The sequence below is a fragment of the Oncorhynchus masou genome, unplaced genomic scaffold (assembly GCF_036934945.1).
Source record: "Oncorhynchus masou masou isolate Uvic2021 unplaced genomic scaffold, UVic_Omas_1.1 unplaced_scaffold_670, whole genome shotgun sequence".
Lineage (NCBI taxonomy): Eukaryota > Metazoa > Chordata > Actinopteri > Salmoniformes > Salmonidae > Oncorhynchus > Oncorhynchus masou.
The window spans coordinates 3,418-26,838 of record NW_027013147.1 but is presented as its reverse complement, the minus strand read 5'-3'; the positions used below and the strand labels follow the sequence as shown (position 1 = coordinate 26,838).

Sequence of the window (23,421 nt, the reverse complement as noted above, 5' to 3'; positions counted from 1 at the left end):
AGGATGTGTATCTGGGACTGTGTATGAGACACCTGGGCATCCGGCCTACTGACCCCCCAGTGGAAACCTCTTCCAGGTTTTCCCTGTGGCTTATGACCGCTGCACCTACTCACGGCTGATAGCCACCACCACACACAGTATCACTCACCAGGTCAACGCATGGACAGACCTACACAAACCTGGTCCTCCCTGCTGATCTCATACAGTAACAGACTGACTGATGTACCAATCACTTCCTCGTTGTTTGTTCATACACTAACTAACTAACAAACCAAAAACAAAGAAGGCCTCCAGGGGAAGGGGAAAGGATATACATTTCTGGATAGATCTGAAAATATCTGTGCAGCAACTCTCCCCATCCAACCTGACAGAGCTTGAGACGCTCTGCAGAGAAGACTGGGAGAAACTCCCCAAATACAGGTGTGCCAAGCTTCTAGCGTCATACCCAAGAAGACTCAATGCTGTAATCGCTGCCAACGGTGCTTCAACAAAGTACTGAGTAAAGGGTCAGAATAGTTATGTAATATTTCAGTTTTTAATTTTATTTAAAAAATAAATCCTGTTTTTGCTTTGTCATTATGGGGTATTGTGTGTAGATTGATGAGGGGAAAGAACTATTTAATACATTTTAGAATAAGGCTTTAACCAACGTGTGGACAAAGATGTCTGAACACTTTCCAAAGGCACTGTTTACCTTGGTGAAGAACATTAACACCCTGAATGACCAGTTTCTTCACGTTACGTCCTTTGGGAGATTGTTGTTTTGCTCTGAACCGAGGCAGACACCTTGCTACACCGGTTTTTGATTCCTAAGGCTTTTTTTAAACATAGACTGAGAGCAGCAGTCTATCTGTCTAACGTGGACATGGTGATGGACTGGACAGGACTAACAAATGGATGCAATGGGTTGGATCTGTCTGTGGTGAATGTGTGTACAGCACTGAAGCAGCAGAAACCCAGAACAAGTTAAACAGGTTTATCGTAATGGAGACTAGTTGGCTGTGTTTAGACAGGCAGCCCAATTCTTATATTTATTTCCACTAATTGTTCGTTAATTGATCTCTTTCAGAGCTGATGTGATGATCAAAAGTCTAAACACAGCCGCTGCACTGCACTTAATAATCATCTATGCCCCTTTTCCCAGAGCAAACTGGAACAGGTTCATTTGACCCAGCTTCTCACAACAGAAAAAAAAATACTGGAGCAACAGGTCATGTAGATTACAATGGGTTAGGGTTAGGGTTGATAACCAGGTGTTCTACTCTGCTAGCCCAGTACCTCCACAACCAGGTGTTCTACTCTGCTAGCCAGTACCTCCCCTAACCAGGTGTTCTACTCTGCTAGCCCAGTACCTCCCCTAACCAGGTGTTCTACTCTGCTAGCCCAGTACCTCCACAACCAGGTGTTCTACTCTGCTAGCCCAGTACCTCCCCTAACCAGGTGTTCTACTCTGCTAGCCCAGTACCTCCCCTAACCAGGTGTTCTACTCTGCTAGCCAGTACCTCCCCTAACCAGGTGTTCTACTCTGCTAGCCAGTACCTCCGCTAACCAGGTGTTCTACTCTGCTAGCCCAGTACCTCCCCTAACCAGGTGTTCTACTCTGCTAGCCCAGTACCTCCTCCAACCAGGTGTTCTACTCTGCTAGCCAGCACCTCCCCTAACCAGGTGTTCTACTCCGCTTGCCCAGCACCTCCCTTAACCAGGTGTTCTACTCTGCTAGCCAGCACCTCCCCAAACCAGGTGTTCTACTCTGCTAGCACCGCACCTCCTCTAACCAGGTGTTTTACTCTGCTAGCCCAGTACCTCCCATAACCAGGTGTTCTACTCTGCTCGCCAGCACCTCCCCTAACCAGGTGTCCTACTCCGCTAGCCCAGTAGCTCCCCTAACCAGGTGTTCTACTCCGATTGCCCAATACCTCCCCTAACCAGGTGTTCTACTCTGCTAGCCCAGTACCTCCCCTAACCAGGTGTTCTACTCCGCTAGCCCAGTACCTCCCATAACCAGGTGTTCTACTTTGCAAGCCAGCACCTCCCCTAACCAGGTGTTCTACTCCGCTAGCCACCACCTCCCCTAACCAGGTGTTCTACTCTGCTAGCCAGTACCTCCCCTAACAAGGTGTTCTACTCTGCTCGCCAGCACCTCCCCTAACCAGGTGTCCTACTCCGCTAGCCCAGTACCTCCTCCAACCAGGTGTTCTACTCCGCTAGCCCAGTAGCTCCCCTAACCAGGTGTTCTACTCCGCAAGCCAGCACCTCCCCTAACCAGGTGTTCTACTCTGCTAGCCAGTACCTCCCCTAACCAGGTGTTCTACTCTGCTAGCCAGTACCTCCCCTAACCAGGTGTTCTACTCTGCTAGCCCCGAACCAGGTGTTCTACTCTGCTAGCCAGTACCTCCCCTAACCAGTTGTTCTACTCTGCTAGCCAGTACCTCCCCTAACCAGGTGTTCTACTCTGCTAACCAGCACCTCCTCTAACCAGGTGTTCTACTCTGCTAGCCAGTACTCCCCTAACCAGGTGTTCTACTCCGCGAAACAGTACCTCCACTAACCAGGTGTTCTACTCTGCTAGCCAGCACCTCCCCTAACCAGGTATTCTACTCTGCTAGCCAGCACCTCCCCTAACCAGGTGTTCTACTCTGCTTGCCCAATACCTCCCCAACCAGGTGTTCTACTCTGCAATCCAGCACCTCCCTAACCAGGTGTTCTACTCTGCAAGCCAGCACCTCCCTAACCAGGTGTTCTACTCTGCTTAGCCAATACCTCCCCTAACCAGGTGTTCTACTCTGCTAGCCAGCACCTCCCCTAACCAGGTGTTCTACTCTGCTTCCCCTAACCAGGTGTCCTTCTCCGCTCCCTAGCCCAGTACCTCCCAACCAGGTGTTCTACTCTGCTAGCCCAGTACCTCCCATAACCAGGTGTTCTAGTCTGCTAGCCAGTACCTCCTCCAACCAGGTGTTCTACTCCGCTAGCCCAGTACCTCCCCTAACCAGGTGTTCTACTCTGCTAGCCAGTACCTCTCCTAACCAGGTGTTCTACTCCGCTAGCCCAGTACCTCCCCTAACCAGGTGTTCTACTCTGCTAGCCAGTACCTCTCCTAACCAGGTGTTCTACTCCGCTAGCCCAGTACCTCCCCTCATCAGGTGTTCTACTCTGCTAGCCAGCACCTCCCCTAACCAGGTGTTCTACTCTGCTAGCCAGCACCTCCCCTAACCAGGTGTTCTACTCTGCTAACCAGCACCTCCTCTAACCAGGTGTTCTACTCTGCTAGCCAGTACTCCCCTAACCAGGTGTTCTACTCTGCTAGCCAGCACCTCCACTAACCAGGTGTTCTACTCTGCTAGCCAGCACCTCCCCTAACCAGGTATTCTACTCTGCTAGCCAGCACCTCCCCTAACCAGTTGTTCTACTCTGCTAGCCAGTACCTCCCCTAACCAGGTGTTCTACTCTGCTAACCAGCACCTCCTCTAACCAGGTGTTCTACTCTGCTAGCCAGTACTCCCCTAACCAGGTGTTCTACTCCGCGAAACAGTACCTCCACTAACCAGGTGTTCTACTCTGCTAGCCAGCACCTCCCCTAACCAGGTATTCTACTCTGCTAGCCAGCACCTCCCCTAACCAGGTGTTCTACTCTGCTTGCCCAATACCTCCCCTAACCAGGTGTTCTACTCTGCAATCCAGCACCTCCCCTAACCAGGTGTTCTACTCTGCAAGCCAGCACCTCCCCTAACCAGGTGTTCTACTCTGCTTACCCAATACCTCCCCTAACCAGGTGTTCTACTCTGCTAGCCAGCACCTCCCCTAACCAGGTGTTCTACTCTGCTAGCCAGCACCTCCCCTAACCAGGTGTCCTTCTCCGCTAGCCCAGTACCTCCTCCAACCAGGTGTTCTACTCCGCTAGCCCAGTACCTCCCATAACCAGGTGTTCTAGTCTGCTAGCCAGTACCTCTCCTAACCAGGTGTTCTACTCCGCTAGCCCAGTACCTCCCCTAACCAGGTGTTCTACTCTGCTAGCCAGTACCTCCCCTAACCAGGTGTTCTACTCTGCTAGCCAGTACCTCTCCTAACCAGGTGTTCTACTCCGCTAGCCCAGTACCTCCCCTAACCAGGTGTTCTACTCTGCTAGCCAGTTCCTCTCCTAACCAGGTGTTCTACTCCGCTAGCCCAGTACCTCCCCTCATCAGGTGTTCTACTCTGCTAGCCAGCACCTCCCCTAACCAGGTGTTCTACTCTGCTAGCCAGCACCTCCCCAAAACAGGTGTTCTACACTGCTAGCCAGCACCTCCCCTAACCTGGTATTCTACTCTGCTAGCGAGTACCTCCCCTAACCAGGTGTTCTACTCCGCTAGCCCAGTACCTCCCCTAACCAGGTGTTCTACTCCGCTAGCCCAGTACCTCCTCTAACCAGGTGTTCTACTCCGCTCCCAGTACGTCCTCTAACCAGGTGTTCTACTCCGCTAGCCCAGTACCTCCTCTAACCAGGTGTTCTACTCCGCAAGCCACCACCTCCCTAACCAGGTGTTCTACTCTGCTAGCCAGCACCTCTCCTAACCAGGTGTTCTACTCTGCTTGCCCAATACCTCCCCTAACCAGGTGTTCTACTCTGCTAGCCAGCACCTCCCCTAACCAGGTGTTCTACTCTGCTAGCCAGCACCTCCCCTAACCAGGTGTCCTACTCCGCTAGCCCAGTACCTCCTCCAACCAGGTGTTCTACTCCGCTAGCCCAGTACCTCCCATAACCAGGTGTTCTACTCTGCTAGCCAGTACCTCCCATAACCAGGTGTTCTACTCCGCTAGCCCAGTACCTCCCCTAACCAGGTGTTCTACTCTGCTAGCCAGTACCTCTCCTAACCAGGTGTTCTACTCTGCTAGCCAGTTCCTCCCATAACCAGGTGTTCTACTCCGCTAGCCCAGTACCTCCCCTCATCAGGTGTTCTACTCTGCTAGCCAGCACCTCCCCTAACCAGGTGTTCTACTCTGCTAGCCAGCACCTCCCCAAACCAGGTGTTCTACACTGCTAGCCAGCACCTCCCCTAACCTGGTATTCTACTCTGCTAGCGAGTACCTCCCTAACCAGGTGTTCTACTCCGCTAGCCCAGTACCTCCCTAACCAGGTGTTCTACTCCGCTAGCCCAGTACCTCCTCTAACCAGGTGTTCTACTCCGCTAGCCCAGTACGTCCTCTAACCAGGTGTTCTACTCCGCTAGCCCATTACCTCCTCTAACCAGGTGTTCTACTCCGCTAGCCACCACCTCCCCTAACCAGGTGTTCTACTCTGCTAGCCAGTACCTCTCCTAACCAGGTGTTCTACTCTGCTTGCCCAGTACCTCCCCTCATCAGGTGTTCTACTCTGCTAGCCAGCACCTCCCCTAACCAGGTGTTCTACTCTACTCGCCAGCACCTCCCCTAACAAGTTGTCCTACTCCGCTAGCCCAGTACCTCCTCCAACCAGGTGTTCTACTCCGCTAGCCCAGTACCTCCTCTAACCAGGTGTTCTACTCTGCTAGCCAGTACCTCTCCTAACCAGGTGTTCTACTCTGCTAGCCCAGTACCTCCTCTAACCAGGTGTTCTACTCCGCTAGCCAGCACCTCCCCTAACCAGGTGTTCTACTCTGCTAGCCAGCACCTCCCCTAACCTGGTATTCTACTCCGCTAGCCCAGTAACTCCTCTAACCAGGTGTTCTACTCCGCTAGCCCAGTACGTCCTCTAACCAGGTGTTGTTGAGTTGAGTTTTGTTGAGTTTATTTTTATTTTTACAGGGACAGTGCACATTAATCACGTTTCAGTAAAAGTGCCGGTTTTAGCCAGCCGGCTAATTTTCAACCGCAGTCCCTGGGCAGGTTATTAAAAACAATTACAATATAGACAATAGCAACGTAGAACAAGCAAGACATAGCAACATAGGACAAGCAAGACGTAGCATACAGACAGAGCAACATAGAGCAAAAAGCAGCAAGACAAAATTCATAAAAGCAACAAAGTGTTTCCACACCTCACAAGCTACAGACAACAGACAACATGGAAAGCGGCAACACACAGCTAGGACCATGTTCACAAATCTGATTGACCTTTAGCCATGTCTTCAAGCATTTTTTGTGAAAGTGTGATATGTGGTGCAGTTATGTGTGTCTGATGGCAGTGTATTCCAGACATGGGAAGCTCTCACAGAGAATGCAGATTTACTAAAGGTGCTTTTCCTTAGGGGAACTATACAGTCACCTCTCATGGCAGACCTTTTGGATCTGCTTGTTGGTTTTCTGTTTAACAAAAATATTGAGTGGAGGGGAGCCAGGCCATTAAGGATCTTGAATACAAGACATGCGTCGGTGTATTGCACAAGATTTTCCCAACTCAAGAGCTCATGCTTTCTAAGGATGTGACAATGATGATGGCTATTGGGCTTCCTATCAAGCACTTTGAGAGCCTGTTTGTAGACAGACTGAATAGGTTTTAATGTTGTACAGCAAGCTTGGGCCCAACTAGTCAAGCAGTATGTTAAGTGGGGGAGTATCATAGAGTTGAAGTACAGTTTTGCTACCTCTGTAGTCAAACAATTTCGTATAAATCGGAAATTAGCTAGGTTGAATTTAGTTATTTGAATTACCTTTTTCACATGCTTTTTAAAAGAGAGGTTGGAATCAAGTATGATGCCAAGGTACTTAAAATTGGATACCACCTGGAGCTTCTCCCCTGACACATAGACATCTGGCTCAGTAGCATCTGTTGCCCTCTTTGTGAAGAACATGCAAACAGTTTTTTTCACATTGAGATGCAAACACTGAGTCACTGAGCCACTTTGTAACCTGGACCATTACAGTAGTGAGTTCTTGTGCAGCTTGTTGTTTGCTCTTTGCATGCACATATATCACTGTATCATCTGCATACATTTGAACTTCAGACCCAGTACAGACAGAAGGCAGATCATTAATGTACAGGCTGAACAGGAGGGGCCCCAGTATTGACCCTTGAGGCACGCCCACATCATAGCTACGATAGGGCGACAGCTCATTGCTCACTCTGACACACTGAGTTCTGCCTTCAAGGTATGATTTCATCCATCTCAAGGCATCAGGGGAAAAGTTGAACTTTGACAATTTTGTGATGAGAATCTCATGGTTAACAGTATCAAAAGCCTTCCTTAGGTCCAGAAACACAGCCCCAACAGCACCACCTTTGTCCATCTTGGACTTCACATTTTCAGAAGAAAGCAGTTGGCCGTTTCTGTGGAGTGTTTCGCTCTGAAGCCAAACTGCATGGAGTGTAATGTGAAGGGGCTGTTGTTGAGGTGGGCAATCAGTTGTTCTGCTACACACTTTTCAACAACCTTTGACACCACAGGTAGTATACTAATGGGCCTGTAGTTACTCACGTCAGCAGGGTCGCCTGATTTAAAGATGGCCGTTATTATGGCCGACTTCCATACCCTTGGAAACACACCGAGACCAATAGATGTGTTGGTGACCTTAGTAATGGGGCCAATGAGTGACTCTTTGTAGTTTTTAAGAAAGGTAGAGTCCATCCCAAACACATCTTTGGCTTTAGAGTTCTTTAGTGAGCTAATCACCTTGTTCACCTTTGACTCAGAAACCTCCCTGATGATGAAGACAGGTTGAGTGTCATTCACTAGCACTGAGCCCAAGAAACCGGTGGAGGGGTTCTGTGTCAGTGCCCTGACAGAGTCAATAAAGTAGGAATTGAAGGCTATTGCTATTTCGACTGCATCCTGTGTTAGATTGTTATTCACCACAATTTCTAGTCTTTTTGCAGTGTTACTATGGTCTTTCCCTGTTAACTTTTTTAGATTCTCCCATATCAATTTAGAATTTCCCTTTGCTTCACCAATTATGTTAATAAAAAAGTTTGCCTTGGCCTGTCTGATTTCTTTCATCACCTTATTTCTCAACATGGTAAACCTACGTCTGTCATGCTCTAATTTAGATTTTAGGGCTATTTTTAGAGCATAATCTCGTTCTTTCATCAATTTCCAGATTTCTCCATTTAGCCAAGGAAGAGTGCTCTTTTGGCCAGGTTTGGATTTGATTTTCTTTAGGAAGCCATTTATTGTAGTCTGGATTGTGGATAGAAAAACCTGACTATCAGCTTCCACGTCTGTATAGGACAAGAGATCATTCCAGTTTATTCCCTTAATTGCTTTTTCAAAATAGTTTAATTCACTCTTAGGTATTCTGAGTTGATCCGGCTTTCTAACAGTAGAGAGGTTAAACCTGCTCTTAGACAGCTTTCTGGCTATAAGTGTCAGATTATGATCAGACAGCCCAGTAACCATATTGAATGATGTAGTCACTCTCTCTGGTTTATTACTGAACACCAAATCAATCTGTGTTTTAGAGCAACATGTCACCCTGGTTGGCCCTTTAACTAGCTGTGTAAGGTCAAAGGTATTAGTGATCCATTTGAGGGTTTTCCTACAACACTTGTCTTCATAATTAATGTTAAAATCTCCCATTAAGATGACCTCTTTCCCAAAATCACATTCCCTAAGCATGGTATTAAACTGATCAAAAAACACAGTTTTGGTGGAAGGTGGCCTATACATTCCAATGAGGGGAAAAGACATTTGTTCTACTCCGCTAGCCCAGAACCTCCTCTAACCAGGTGTTCTACTCCGCTAGCCCAGAACCTCCTCTAACCAGGTGTTCTACTACGCTAGCCCAGTTCCTTCCCCTAACCAGGTGTTCTACTCTGCTAGCCAGTACCTCCCCTAACCAGGTGTTCTACTCCGCTAGCCCAGTACTTCCCATAACCAGGTGTTCTACTCCGCTAGCCCAATACCTCCCCTAACCAGGTGTTCTACTCCGCTAGCCCAATACCTCCCCTAACCAGGTGTTCTACTCTGCTAGCCAGCACCTCCCCTAACCAGGTGTCTACTCCACTCGCCAGCACCTCCCCTAACCTGGTGTTCTACTCCGCTAGCCCAATACCTCCCCTAACCAGGTGTTCTACTACGCTAGCCCAGTACCTCCCATAACCAGGTGTTCTACTCTGCTAGCCAGTACCTCCCAAAACCAGGTGTTCTACTCCGCTAGCCCAGTACCTCCCCTAACCAGGTGTTCTACTCTGCTTGCCAGTACCTCCCCCTAACCAGGTGTTCTACTCTGCTAGCCAGTACCTCCCCTAACCAGGTGTTCTACTCTGCTTGCCAGTACTTCCCCTAACCAGGTGTTCTACTCTGCTAGCCAGTACCTCCCCTGACCAGGTGTTCTACTCCACTAGCCCAGTACTTCCCCTAACCAGGTGTTCTACTCCGCTAGCAGAGTACCTCCCCTAACCAGGTGTTCTACTCCGCTAGCCCAGTTCCTCCCCTAACCAGGTGTTCTACTCCGCTAGCAGAGTACTTCCCCTAACCAGGTGTTCTACTCCGCTAGCCCAGTACCTCCCCTGACCAGGTGTTCTACTCCACTAGCCCAGTACCTCCCCTAACCAGGTGTTCTACTCCGCTAGCAGAGTACCTCCCCTAACCAGGTGTTCTACTCCGCTAGCCCAGTACCTCCCCTAGCAGGTGTTCTACTCCGCTAGCCCAGTACCTCCCCTAACCAGGTGTTCTACTCCGCTAGCCCAATACCTCCCCTAACCAGGTGTTCTACTCTGCTAGCCAGCACCTCCCCTAACCAGGTGTCCTACTCCGCTAGCCCAGTACCTCCTCCAACCAGGTGTTCTACTCCGCTAGCCAAGTACCTCCTCTAACCAGGTGTTCTAATCCTCGAGCCCAGTACCTTCCCCTAACCAGGTGTTCTACTCTGCTAGCCCAATACCTCCCCTAACCAGGTGTTCTACTCCGCTAGCCCAGTACCTCCCATAACCAGGTGTTCTACTCTGCTAGCCAGTACCTCCCATAACCAGGTGTTCTACTCCACTAGCCCAGTACCTCCCCTAACCAGGTGTTCTACTCTGCTTGCCAGTACCTCCCCCTAACCAGGTGTTATACTCTGCTAGCCAGTACCTCCAACTAACCAGGTGTTCTACTCTGCTTGCCAGTACCTCCCCTAACCAGGTGTTCTACTCTGCTAGCCAGTACCTCCCCTGACCAGGTGTTCTACTCCACTAGCCCAGTACCTCCCCAACCAGGTGTTCTACTCCGCTAGCCCAGTACCTCCCCTAACCAGGTGTTCTACTCCGCTAGCCCAGTACCTCCCCCTAACCAGGTGTTCTACTCCGCTAGCCCAGTATCTCCCCTAACCAGGTGTTCTACTCTGCCAGCCCAGGGCCTCCCCTAACCAGGTGTTCTACTCTGCTAGCCCAGTACCTCCACTAACCAGATGTTCTACTCTGCTTGCCCAGTACCTCCCCTAACCAGGTGTTCTACTCCGCTAGCCAGCACCTCCCCTAACCAGGTGTTCTACTCCGCTAGCCCAATACCTCCCCTAACCAGGTGTTCTACTCCGCTAGCCCAGTACCTCCCATAACCAGGTGTTCTACTCTGCTTGCCAGTACCTCCCACTAACCAGGTGTTCTACTCTGCTAGCCAGTACCTCCCCTAACCAGGTTTTCTACTCTGCTTGCCAGTACCTCCCCAAACCAGGTGTTCTACTCTGCTAGCCAGTACCTCCCCTAACCAGGTGTTCTACTCCACTAGCCCAGTACCTCCCCTAACCAGGTGTTCTACTCCGCTAGCCCAATACATCCCCTAACCAGGTGTTCTACTCTGCTAGCCAGCACCTCCCCTAACCAGGTGTTCTACTCTGCTCGCCAGCACCTCCCCTAACCAGGTGTCCTACTCCGCTAGCCAAGTACCTCCTCCAACCAGGTGTTCTACTCCGCTAGCCCAGTACCTCCTCTAACCAGGTGTTCTAATCCTTGAGCCCAGTACCTTCCCCTAACCAGGTGTTCTACTCCGCTAGCCCAATACCTCCCCTAACCAGGTGTTCTACTCTGCTAGCCAGCACCTCCCCTAACCAGGTCTCCTACTCCGCTAGCCCAGTACCTCCCCTAACCAGGTGTTCTACTCCGCTAGCCCAGTACCTCCCCCTAACCAGGTGTTCTACTCCGCTAGCACAGTACCTCCCCCTAACCAGGTGTTCTACTCCACTAGCCCAGTACCTCCCCTAACCAGGTGTTCTACTCCGCTAGCAGAGTACCTTCCCTAACCAGGTGTTCTACTCCGCTAGCCCAGTACCTCCCCTAACCAGGTGTTCTACTCCGCTAGCCCAATACCTCCCCTAACCAGGTGTTCTACTCTGCTAGCCAGCACCTCCCCTAACCAGGTGTTCTACTCTGCTCGCCAGCACCTCCCCTAACCAGGTGTCCTACTCCGCTAGCCCAGTACCTCCTCCAACCAGGTGTTCTACTCCGCTAGCCCAGTACCTCCTCTAACCAGGTGTTCTAATCCTCGAGCCCAGTACCTTCCCCTAACCAGGTGTTCTACTCCGCTAGCCCAATACCTCCCCTAACCAGGTGTTCTACTCCGCTAGCCCAGTACCTCCCATAACCAGGTGTTCTACTCTGCTAGCCAATACCTCCCATAACCAGGTGTTCTACTCCGCTAGCCCAGTACCTCCCCTAACCAGGTGTTCTACTCTGCTTGCCAGTACCTCCCCCTAACCAGGTGTTCTACTCTGCTAGCCAGTACCTCCCCTAACCAGGTGGTCTACTCTGCTTGCCAGTACCTCCCCTAACCAGGTGTTCTACTCTGCTAGCCAGTACCTCCCCTGACCAGGTGTTCTACTCCGCTAGCAGAGTACCTCCCCTAACCAGGTGTTCTACTCCGCTAGCCCAGTACCTCCTCTAACCAGGTGTTCTACTCCGCTAGCCCAGTTCCTCCTCTAACCAGGTGTTCTACTCTGCTTGCCAGTACCTCCCCTAACCAGGTGTTCTACTCTGCTAGCCAGTACCTCCCCTGACCAGGTGTTCTACTCCACTAGCCCAGTACCTCCCCTAACCAGGTGTTCTACTCTGCTAGCCCAGTTCCTCCTCTAACCAGGTGTTCTACTCTGCTTGCCAGTACCTCCCCTAACCAGGTGTTCTACTCTGCTAGCCAGTACCTCCCCTAACCAGGTGTTCTACTCTGCTAGCCAGTACCTCCCCTGACCAGGTGTTCTACTCTGCTAGCCCAGTTCCTCCTCTAACCAGGTGTTCTACTCTGCTTGCCAGTACCTCCCCTAACCAGGTGTTCTACTCTGCTAGCCAGTACCTCCTCTAACCAGGTGTTCTACTCTGCTTGCCAGTACCTCCCCTAACCAGGTGTTCTACTCTGCTAGCCAGTACCTCCCCTGACCAGGTGTTCTACTCCACTAGCCCAGTACCTCCCCTAACCAGGTGTTCTACTCTGCTAGCCAGTACCTCCCCTGACCAGGTGTTCTACTCCACTAGCCCAGTACCTCCCCTAACCAGGTGTTCTACTCCGCTAGCCCAGTACCTCCCCTAACCAGGTGTTCTACTCTGCCAGCCCAGGGCCTCCCCCTAACCAGGTGTTCTACTCCGCTAGCCCAGTACCTCCCCTAACCAGGTGTTCTACTCCGCTAGCCCAATACCTCCCCTAACCAGGTGTTCTACTCCGCTAGCCCACTACCTCCCATAACCAGATATTCTACTCTGCAAGCCAGTACCTCCCCTAACCAGGTGTTCTACTCCGCTAGCCCAGTACCTCCCCTAACCAGGTGTTCTACTCTGCTTGTAACCCCCTTGTTCTACTCTGCTAGCCAGTACCTCCCCAACCGGGTGTTCTACTCTGCTAGCCAGTACCTCCCCTGACCAGGTGTTCTACTCCGCTGGACCTCCCCCTAACCAGGTGTTCTACTCCGCTAGTATACCTCCCCCTAACCAGGTGTTCTACCCGTAGCCCAGTACCTCCCTAACCAGGTGTTCTACTCCGATAGGTACCTCCCCTAACCAGGTGTTCTACTCCGCTAGCCCAGTACCTCCCCTAACCAGGTGTTCTACTCTGCTAGATTGCACCTCCCCTAACCAGGTGTTCTACTGCTCGCCAGCACCTCCCCAACCAGGTGTTCCTACTACTAGCCCAGTACCTCCCTTAAACAGGTGTGTGTTTTCTTTCGCTCCAGATACAATTGTATATAGAATCATTGGAGGGCTCACTGTATATCACTTACCTCGATAGGATTTAAGATGGACAACACTGGGAGCACAAGTTACAACAGGACAGCAGATTGAACCACTAAAACTGACAGAAGTAACCATTTACTATGACTTACCCATAATGCGGCTGGGTAGCCTAGTGGTTAGAGTGTAGAGGCAGCAGGGTAGCCTAGTGGTTAGAGTGTAGAGGCAGCAGGGTAGCCTAGTGGTTAGAGTGGAGGAGTGGCAGGTAGACTAGTGGTTAGAGTGGAGGGGTGGGGTGGCAGGTAGACTAGTGGTTAGAGTAAAGGGGCGGCAGGGTAGCCTAGTGGTTAGAGTGGAGGAGTGGCAGGTAGACTAGTGGTTAGAGTGGAGGGGTGGCAGGTAGACTAGTGGTTAGAGTAAAGGGGTGGCAGGGTAGCCTAGTGGTTAGAGTGGAGGGGCGGCAGGGTAGCCTAGTGGTTAGAGTGGAGGGGCGGCAGGGTAGCCTAGTGGTTAGAGTGAGGGGGCGGCAGGGTAGCCTAGTGGTTAGAGTGGAGGGGCGGCAGGGTAGCCTAGTGGTTAGAGTTGGGGGGTGGCAGAGTAGCCTAGTGGTTAGAGTGGGGGGCGGCAGGGTAGCCTAGTGGTTAGAGTGGAGGGGTGGCAGGGTAGCCTAGTGGTTAGAGTGGAGGGGTGGCAGGTAGACTAGTGGTTAGAGTGGAGGGGTGGCAGGTAGACTAGTGGTTAGGAGTAAAGGCGGCAGGGTAGCCTAGTGGTTAGAGTGGAGGGGCGGCAGGTAGCTAGTGGTTAGGTGGAGGGGCGGCAGGGTAGCCTAGTGGTTAGAGTGGGGGCGGCAGGGTAGCCTAGTGGTTAGAGTGGGGGCAGGGTAGCCTAGTGGTTAGAGTGGAGGAGAGGTAGGTAGCCTAGTGGTTAGAGCGTTGGACTCGTAACCGAAAGGTTGCAAGTTCAAATCCCCGAGCTGACAAGGTACAAATCTGTCGTTCTGCCCCTGATCAGGCAGTTAACCCACTGTTCCTAGGCCGTCATTGAAAATAAGAATTTGTTCTTAACTGACTTGCCTAGTAAAATAAGGTAAAATAAAATGCATTCATCACACTATAAACATTTCAAGATTATATTATTATAACCAGTGGCAACCGCATTGTTAAAGGTCAATGAAATATATTTATATCTTATCTATAGCGTAATCATGTCATGATTTGCAATAGCTTTAGAAATCTTAATAAATGCGGTCTTACAATGACAGCGCAGTGAGAACATCAATGTCATGTTATACTTACTGAGACACCTAGTGGACACATAACAGCATGACTCAGGAGTTCATTCACTTACACACAGACACACAGCTTGCCTTGGGAGCGCTGTAACGGCACATTTTGGGGGGGAATTGGGTACTGGCTCCTCTTCCTCTATAAAACATAGACAGAACACTGTGAAGACAGGCAGACACTGCTTCTCCAATAGAAATCCTCAGTCCCACTTGTCGTGGCGACTTCGGCTGGCTCAGCTCATGCATAGAAACACGTCTTCGGGTCAAATGGTCGTGTCGCGCCGAACTGCGATGGTGCAGACCGTCACACCAGCGGTACTCCTTCCATATAAAGTTGTTCTTGACGAAAATGTGTCAGATTGTCACTTTCACAAGGTCGGAGTAATAAAATGTTTAACTACTGAAGACACCTGTTAATTGAAATGCATTCCAGGTGACTACCTCATGAAGCTGGTTGAGAGAATGGCCAAGCGTCTGCAAAGCCGTCAAATCAAAGGGTGGCTTTTTCGAAGAATCTCATATTTTGATTTGTTTAACACTTTTTTTTGGTTACTACATGATTCCATGTGTTATTTCATAGTTTTGATGTCTTCACTATTATTCTACACTGTAGAAAATTATACAAATAAAAACCCTGGAACGAGTCGTTGTTCTAAACCTTCTGACTGGTTCTGTATCTAAACACTGAACAAATAAGTGCAACAACTTCAAAGGCAATATTGAGTTACATAAGTTAAGGGAATCAGTCAATTGAAATGAAGCATTAAAATGTTATTGGTCACATGCACATGGTTATCAGATGTTATTGGTCACATGGTTATCAGATGTTATTGGTCACATGGTTATCAGATGGTATTGGTCACATGGTTATCAGATGTTATTGGTCACATGGTTATCAGATGGTATTGGTCACATGGTTATCAGATGGTATTGGTCACATGGTTAACAGATGTTATTGGTCACATGGTTAACAGATGTTATTGGTCACATGGTTATCAGATGGTATTGGTCACATGGTTAACAGATGGTATTGGTCACATGGTTAACAGATGGTATTGGTCACATGGTTAACAGATGTTATTGGTCACATGGTTAACAGATGTTATTGGTCACATGGTTAACAGATGGCATTGGTCACATACACATGGTTAGCAGATGTTAATGGTCACATACACATGGTTAGCAGATGTTATTGGTCACATACACATGGTTAGCAGATGGGATTGGTCACATACACACAAATCTAAGTAAAGGGATGGAATAAGAATATATAAATGAGCGATGATCGAGCAGCATAGGCAATAAATCAGCCAATTTAAATAAATTCATTAGGCCTTTAACTATGGCTGTCACATGACTGAGAATACAGGTCATCTGTTGGTCACAGATACCTAAACAAAAGTGGAGCGTGGATCAGAAAACCAGTCAGTATATGGTGTGACCACCATTTGTCTCATGTAGAGCGTCATCTTTTCATAAAGTTGATGAGGCTGTTGATTGTGGCCTGTGGAATGTTGTCCCACTCCTCTGTAATGGCTGTGTGAAGTTGCTGGGAACTGGACCATGATGTCGTGCGATCCAGCAGGAAGGTGTCCATTCTAACGCTTCTCATTCAGCACCATGAGCCACGCACTCACCCAGCCCACCGACCCAAGGTTCCACCACGCCTCTGGACTGCATGACCTCCAATGGGCAGCTACCTGAAAAACAAAACCACAGGGGGTTAAAATATAACACAGTTTGAATCACATGATCCAACAATTATCCAATAGAAAGACTTGATTTGTTAAATATGCAAATTGGTCACACCTGTGACAGGTACATCCCCATTACAAAGGGATATAACACAGGTGTGTCCACTCAGAAACAGCTAAACGTAAGTTGGGCTCACACCATAGAGACAGTTAGAGGATGCGACCTTGTATCTGTCCCATTCTGGCGTCTGTGAGAACATGGGCACTGTCCATCGAAGCCATCTCCATACTGAAGTAGTCAATTATCCTCTTCTGTTACTTCTATGAGTTGGTTAACAAACTGAAAGGCTGCATTACTGCCCCCTGGAGGTTGTTGTTTGAACAGGTATAAAGCCAAGCTTGATGATTTACTGCCAGGTGCAGTGATGGAATGTTTGCTGGTTCCTCCTGCTGAGCTGTGATGGAATTATATGATTCTTCCTTAATTAACCCATTGGAAATTACACCTAGTTGACAACTTCAAAATGGTGAAAGTTCTCAATGGCGCTGCCCATGCTATAATTGAGGTTTTGGGTCACTAGAGTGCTCTATCTATCTCTATGGTTCACACACACAAAGGGGCAGGTTAACAGCATGAAATTGACATGTCGTATACAAATCATATTAACTCCCCCCCCTGTTTGCTACATATGACATGTATTTATTGTATGACAGAAGAGTTGACCAAGGTGGAATGACCTAAACCTGGCAGCCATCCCAATAGATAGATCTCCAACAAGGTGGAATGACCCCAAACCTGGCAGCCATCCCCAGGTAGATAGATCTCCAACATGGTGGAAGATGGTATTAAGAAAGGAGGAAGAAGGTATGTGTATTTTCATGTTTCATCCCATCTGTTTTTTTCTGAGTGAGCTTCAATCTATGTTGATGACTAGCCTTGTGAAGAGGAACCTCTGGCAGAACTAAAGCTTGTCTGAGGTGGTGCTCCTTCTACTGTTCAGTGCCTGAGGAGGTGGTGCTCCTTCTACTGTTCAGTGCCTGAGGAGGTGGTGTTCCTGTTCAGTGCCTGAGGAGGTGGTGTTCCTGTTCAGTGCCTGAGGAGGTGGTGCTCCTTCTCCTGTTCAGTGCCTGAGGAGGAGGTGCTCCTTCTCCTGTTCAGTGCCTGAGGAGGTGGTGCTCCTTCTACTGTTCAGTGCCTGAGGAGGTGGTGCTCCTTCTACTGTTCAGTGTCTGAGGTGGTGCTCCTTCTACTGTTCAGTGCCTGAGGTGGTGCTCCTTCTACTGTTCAGTGCCTGAGGAGGTGGTGCTCCTTCTACTGTTCAGTGCCTGAGGAGGTGGTGCTCCTGTTCAGTGCCTGAGGAGGTGGTGCTCCTTCTCCTGTTCAGTGCCTGAGGAGGTGGTGTTCCTGTTCAGTGCCTGAGGAGGTGGTGCTCCTGTTCAGTGCCTGAGGAGGTGGTGCTCCTTCTCCTGTTCAGTGCCTGAGGAGGTGGTGCTCCTGTTCAGTGCCTGAGGTGGTGCTCCTTCTCCTGTTCAGTGCCTGAGGTGGTGCTCCTTCTCCTGTTCAGTGCCTGAGGAGGTGGTGCTCCTGTTCAGTGCCTGAGGAGGTGGTGCTCCTTCTCCTGTTCAGTGCCTGAGGAGGTGGTGCTCCTTCTACTGTTCAGTGCCTGAGGAGGTGGAGCTTCTGTTCAGTGCCTGAGGAGGTGGTGCTCCTTCTCCTGTTCAGTGCCTGAGGAGGTGGTGCTCCTTCTCCTGTTCAGTGCCTGAGGAGGTGGTGCTCCTTCTCCTGTTCAGTGCCTGAGGAGGTGGTGCTCCTTCTCCTGTTCAGTGCCTGAGGAGGTGGTGCTCCTGTTCAGTGCCTGAGGAGGTGGTCAGTGCCTTCTACTGTTCAGGAGGTGGTGCTCCTTCTATTGTTCAGTGCCTGAGGAGGTGGGGCTCCTTCTATTGTTCAGTGCCTGAGGAGGTGGGGCTCCTTCTATTGTTCAGTGCCTGAGGAGGTGGTGCTCCTTCTCCTGTTCAGTGCCTGAGGAGGTGGTGCTCCTTCTACTGTTCAGTGCCTGAGGAGGTGGTGCTCCTTCTCCTGTTCAGTGCCTGAGGAGGTGGTGCTCCTTCTCCTGTTCAGTGCAATGTATACTCTGCCACCTTAGAATATGTGAACCACTATAAATACCTAGGTGTCTGGTTAGACTGTAAACTCTCCTTCCAGACTCACATTAAGCATCTCCATTCCAAAATTAAATATAGAATTGGCTTCCTATTTCGCAACAAAGCATCCGGCCACATGCTGCCAAACACACTCGTAAAACTGACCATCCTACCGATCCTTTGACTTCGGCGATGTCATTTACAAAATAACCTCCAACACTCTACTCGAAAAATTGGATGCAGTCTTTCACAGTGCCATCCGCTTTGTCACTAAAGCCCCATATACTACCCACCACTGTGACCTGTACGCCCGTTGGCTGGCCCGCTTCATATTTGTCGCCAAACCCACTGGCTCCATCTACAAGTCTTTGCTAGGTAAAGCCCCGCCTTATCTCAGCTCACTGGTCACCCTAGCTAACACCCACCTGTAGCACGTGCTCCAGCAGGTATATTTCACTGGTTATCCCCAAAGCCAATTCCCCCATTGGCTGCCTTTCCTTCCAGTTCTCTGCTGCCAATGACTGGAACGAATTGCAAAAATCACTGTAGCTGGAGACTCATTTCCCTCACTAACGTTAAGCATCAGCTGTCATAGCAGCTCACAGATCATTGCACCTGTACATAGCCCATCTGTAAATAGCCCATCCAACTATCTCATCCCCATACTGTATTTATTTATTTTGCTCCTTTGCACCCCAGTATCTCTACTTGAACATTCATCTTCTGGCACATCTATCACTCCAGTGTTTAATTGCTCAAATGTAATTACTTCTCCACTATGGCCTATTTATTGCCTCACCTCCTTATTACATTACCTCATTTGCACAAACTGTATATAGACTTTCTATTTGTATTATTGACTGTATGTTTGTTTACTCCATGTGTAACTCTGTTGTTTGTGCCGCTTTGCTTTATCTTGCCAAGTCGCAGTTGTAAATGAGAACTTGTTCTCAACTCGACTACCTGGTTAAATAAAGGTGAAATAAAAAAAGTGATCTTAAAAACATCTTAGAGTATCTGTGTCGTCTCTCATTGGTCAAGATGGGTGGGTGAACACCCCCAAAGAGCTGCACCTCATCTGCTTGACTCAGAACTCAAGCATGGCTTTGAGTGCCACTCTCCTATCTAGATCACTGAGAGAAGACCAATCTGTGTGATCACATGCAAAACAGTAGTCTATTCTGACGTTTTGTTTTAACATCAAACTAAGTATCATTCCAGAAGTTAAAATGGCACCATTATTGAGTCTATGGCTAGAAATCAAATCAGAACGTCCTAATCTATTAGATAACTGTTAATATATATGTTAATATATTTCATTTTTTGAAGTCTGCAATGCCACAGAAACATAATAATGGTGAGTTTTTTTTCCATACAACTCAAGGATGTCCAAGATGACTTAACCATTTGTGTTTCTCTCCCCCTCCCAGTCAGGAGACTTGCAGGTGGGAGATGCTGCTGCTCCGGTTTTCGTTGCCGCTTCCTCATCCTGCTCGTCACCGTGGCGGCCATCTTGTTCTTCACCAACCACCAGTCAGCAGAGTGTGTCCCAAGATGGTGGGCAGAATACCATGGCTGTTCAGTCAACACCAGTAGCGAAGCGGTTTCTCTCAACTCCACTGGTTTTACCATAGACGCCAGTGAAACTGCGTCTGCCAGTTCACAGATCGTCAGACTTCACGTATCCACTCTACTCAACAGGCCATGGAACTCAACACAACACATGATGAAACTAGTTCCATCACCCCCTGCACTCAACATCATCACTAATCTGCTCACAGAGGGCAAGGCAGTTCTGGCCACTCCTCCTCCGTATGTGTCCCCAGGACCGTACCATGTACAATACCCATCATGAGTACATCCTTCATCCTGGATGAGCCAGAGAAATGCCGGGAGCAGAACCCCTTCCTGGTTCTGATGGTGCCAGTGGCGCCCTATAACAGGGAGGCCCGTGAGGCCGTCCGCAGGACTTGGGGCAGTGAGAGGCAGGTACTGGGCAGAGAGGTCTGTCTGTTCTTCCTGCTGGGACTGCCCAGTGGAGAGGAGACAGAGCAGCTCCAGGAGAAGGTGCTGCAGGAGAGCAAAGAGCACCAGGATCTTCTGCAGAGCGACTTCATAGACAGCTACAAAAACCTGACCATCAAGACCATGGTGATGATGGAGTGGCTGAGCTCTCGCTGCCCCAACGCCTCCTACGCCATGAAGATCGACTCAGACATGTTCCTCAACGTGAACACCTTGGTCAACATGCTGCTTCCCGCTCCAACGCAGAACTACCAGACTGGACTAGTGGCCCGACGGGGAGCTGTTCTAAGAGACCGTAACTCCAAATGGTACCTTCCAAAGGAGGTGTTTCCTGAACCAGTATACCCACCTTATGCTCTGGGTCTGGGCTATGTCTTCACCTTAGACCTCCCCAGGAAGCTGGTGGAGGCGTCCAGGCATGTTAAAGCCGTCTACATAGAGGATGTGTATCTGGGACTGTGTATGAGACACCTGGGCATCCGGCCTACTGACCCCCCCAGTGGAAACCTCTTCCATGTTTTCCCTGTGGCTTATGACCGCTGCACCTACTCACGGCTGATAGCCACCACCACACACAGTATCACTCACCAGGTCAACGCATGGACAGACCTACACAAACCTGGTCCTCCCTGCTGATCTCATACAGTAACAGACTGACTGATGTACCAATCACTTCCTTCGTTTTTTGTTCTTGCCAACGATGTAAATCTGGTGAATGTGTAATGCATTTCCACTTTGATTAAATCGTTTAATAATCATGATGATGTTACTGAATTTGGATTAGACACACTTCCAGTCTTATATCCTTTGTGGTGCTGGGAGTTACTGCCCCCCCCCCCAAAAAAATAAAAAATATAAAAAATCTACATTGGAGAACAAGATATTGTACTGAAACTCGACCACAAGAAATGTACAATTGTGTGTGTGTGTGTGTGTTATTTTTCTACTTTATTTTAATTAAATGTTTTATTTCATGGTCTAACTGTACATAAGGAGTCATTTACAACTTGAGTAGTTCTCTCATCATTATTGTTACAGCGATCTATCCGTGCTCATAGTTTATGTATGTTCAGTAGAAGGTTTACAAGATTATATGGTGTATTTGTATAAGGCATATGAACTAGTTTCTTGAGAAGCTAGCTGGGGGACCAGCGCTGGTTTAGTTCTGGGTTCAGAGATGATTTAAATGATAATGCCCAAGGATATATTGACATGGGTGTTGTTAGGCCAAAGTCAAGGGTAGGCAAATTTGCCAATATGTCCTCCAAACACCCGGCTTCAAGGACATTATCACTTTTATGCAATGGGATGACCAACATATTAAAATAATGATTGACATATTTTCATTAAAGACATTATTCTGATGAATTTATTTATTCTATTTCATCCTTCCACAAGATATGGTCACGACACAAATCTAGGGTTGCTGCCAAAGCCTGTCTCGTTCTATCGGTTCGGTTGCCAGAGACTCGACCCAGTTGTTCTGTATCTATGGACACGCCCCAATTCATTTGTTCTAAATGGTCCATTGCCATACTGTCTGGCCATGTTCTTGTCCCTTGCTTTCTAGCTAGCCAACTACGTCTGACTTAGAGTCACGTCAAACAGAGCACACTGAATAACAACAGCAGCTGCATTTGTTTAAGCTGTTTTCTAGTGACGTTTATTTTGATACGTCCATAACAATGAGCTAAAAAGCGCAATTTTCGCCTCGCATAGAAAACTTGCTCACTCGTCAGGACACTGTTGTTCAGGGGAGCAAGCCAACAGCACAATCACTTCAAACTGAAGCTGAAAAAAATGCAAATTAGCTGCACTTCATTTCGTTTTGACTTTTTTTCAATTGACATTTCTTATATCCTTAAAAATGACGCCAGCTGATTCATGATTTAGACTGTCTGAGAAACGCTGTCTGTCTTGTCCCGACTGTTCATTACTAAGGGACAGCTGGTGAGAATTTGAATATTGAAGCAATGTTGCAAATGTCAGAGAGACAGACAGTAAGGTTTATACAAATCTCCGCTGTTGAAAACAAAATGTGAGCCAATGTCTAGATGCTTTTCACAGTGGAGATCAAGTTCATAAATTGCCTGTCTGGGCTGACGAAACGTTGTATTGCAGCAGTCAGATGGAACAGAGTAAATAGGCATTTTAACGTCATAGATTTAGCCGGTGGTAACTTGTGGAATAGACACCGGCTGGAATGCGGTTTTAACCAATCAGCATTCAGGATTAGACACACCCATTGCATAAAAGCTGTCTATAGATTTTTAAAAAACATTTTTATATATACAAACTCGAGTACAAACAATAGTTAGCAGAATCGTTTGAGGGCTCACAGTGTACTGTTTACCATGATAGGATTTTATAACATGTACAACACTGGGAGAGGACTGCAGATTGAACCACTGAAGTTCACAGAAGTGGATTATATCAACCAGTGAGAGCGAACATCATGTCACGTTATAGTCTTACTGAGATACCTAGTGGACACAACAGCATAACCGAGGAGTTGAAGTCCCTAAGACCATTGATAAATAGGTAATTGACTAATACACAAAGACAACATATTAGTTATACACACCAGTGGGATACCCCAGCAGTTCTTACTATCTGTAGTCATACAGCAGGTACAGACACTTTCTACCTCATCAAGTCCAGGTTCCAGAAAACCCCCGGCATAAGACATTTCAACGCCATAATCCACCCAAACAAGTAAATATGGCAATATTGCTTGAATGATCTGTCCAATTCACATTCACATTCATAGTCAAGTCAAGGCGATAATATGCCCGATGTGTCTCCATGCCGACAGCCATAGTACAGACGTCTTAGAGAATGGCCATAGTGTTCGAGTTCTTATCTTAACAGGAAGGCCTAAGGTGAGTTTTAAAACAAACACAACTTTGTTTGTGGTTTTTTTTTTTTTTGGTGAGAAATCTCACTACTAAATGGTTATTTATTCTATAATCATCTCTATAAGAATTAATCTAATCCAAGGTTGTGTCTCTGTGTATAAGCACAGTTTGGACTCTTTTTTATAGGCTGACTGTCTTAACATGTAAAAAAAAAGAGAGAAAAAAGACGCATAATTAGTGCAGCGATACCAAGGCCCATAGGGTTCTGGTCAAACGTAGTGCACTACATAGGGAATAGGGTGCCATTTTGGACATGTGCGTATCATAGTGCACTACATAGGGAATAGGGTGCCATTTTGGACACGTCCGTAACACTTAACCTAATCTAAGAGATTAAATCAT

At 48.4% G+C, this 23,421-nt stretch overlaps 1 pseudogene; it reads left to right on the top strand.

The window, feature by feature from the left end:
* Window positions 1–16,824: 16,824 nt before the first annotated feature.
* LOC135536832 (beta-1,3-galactosyltransferase 1-like) lies at window positions 16,825–20,991 on the top strand (annotated as a pseudogene).
* The last annotated feature ends 2,430 nt before the right edge of the window (window positions 20,992–23,421 follow it).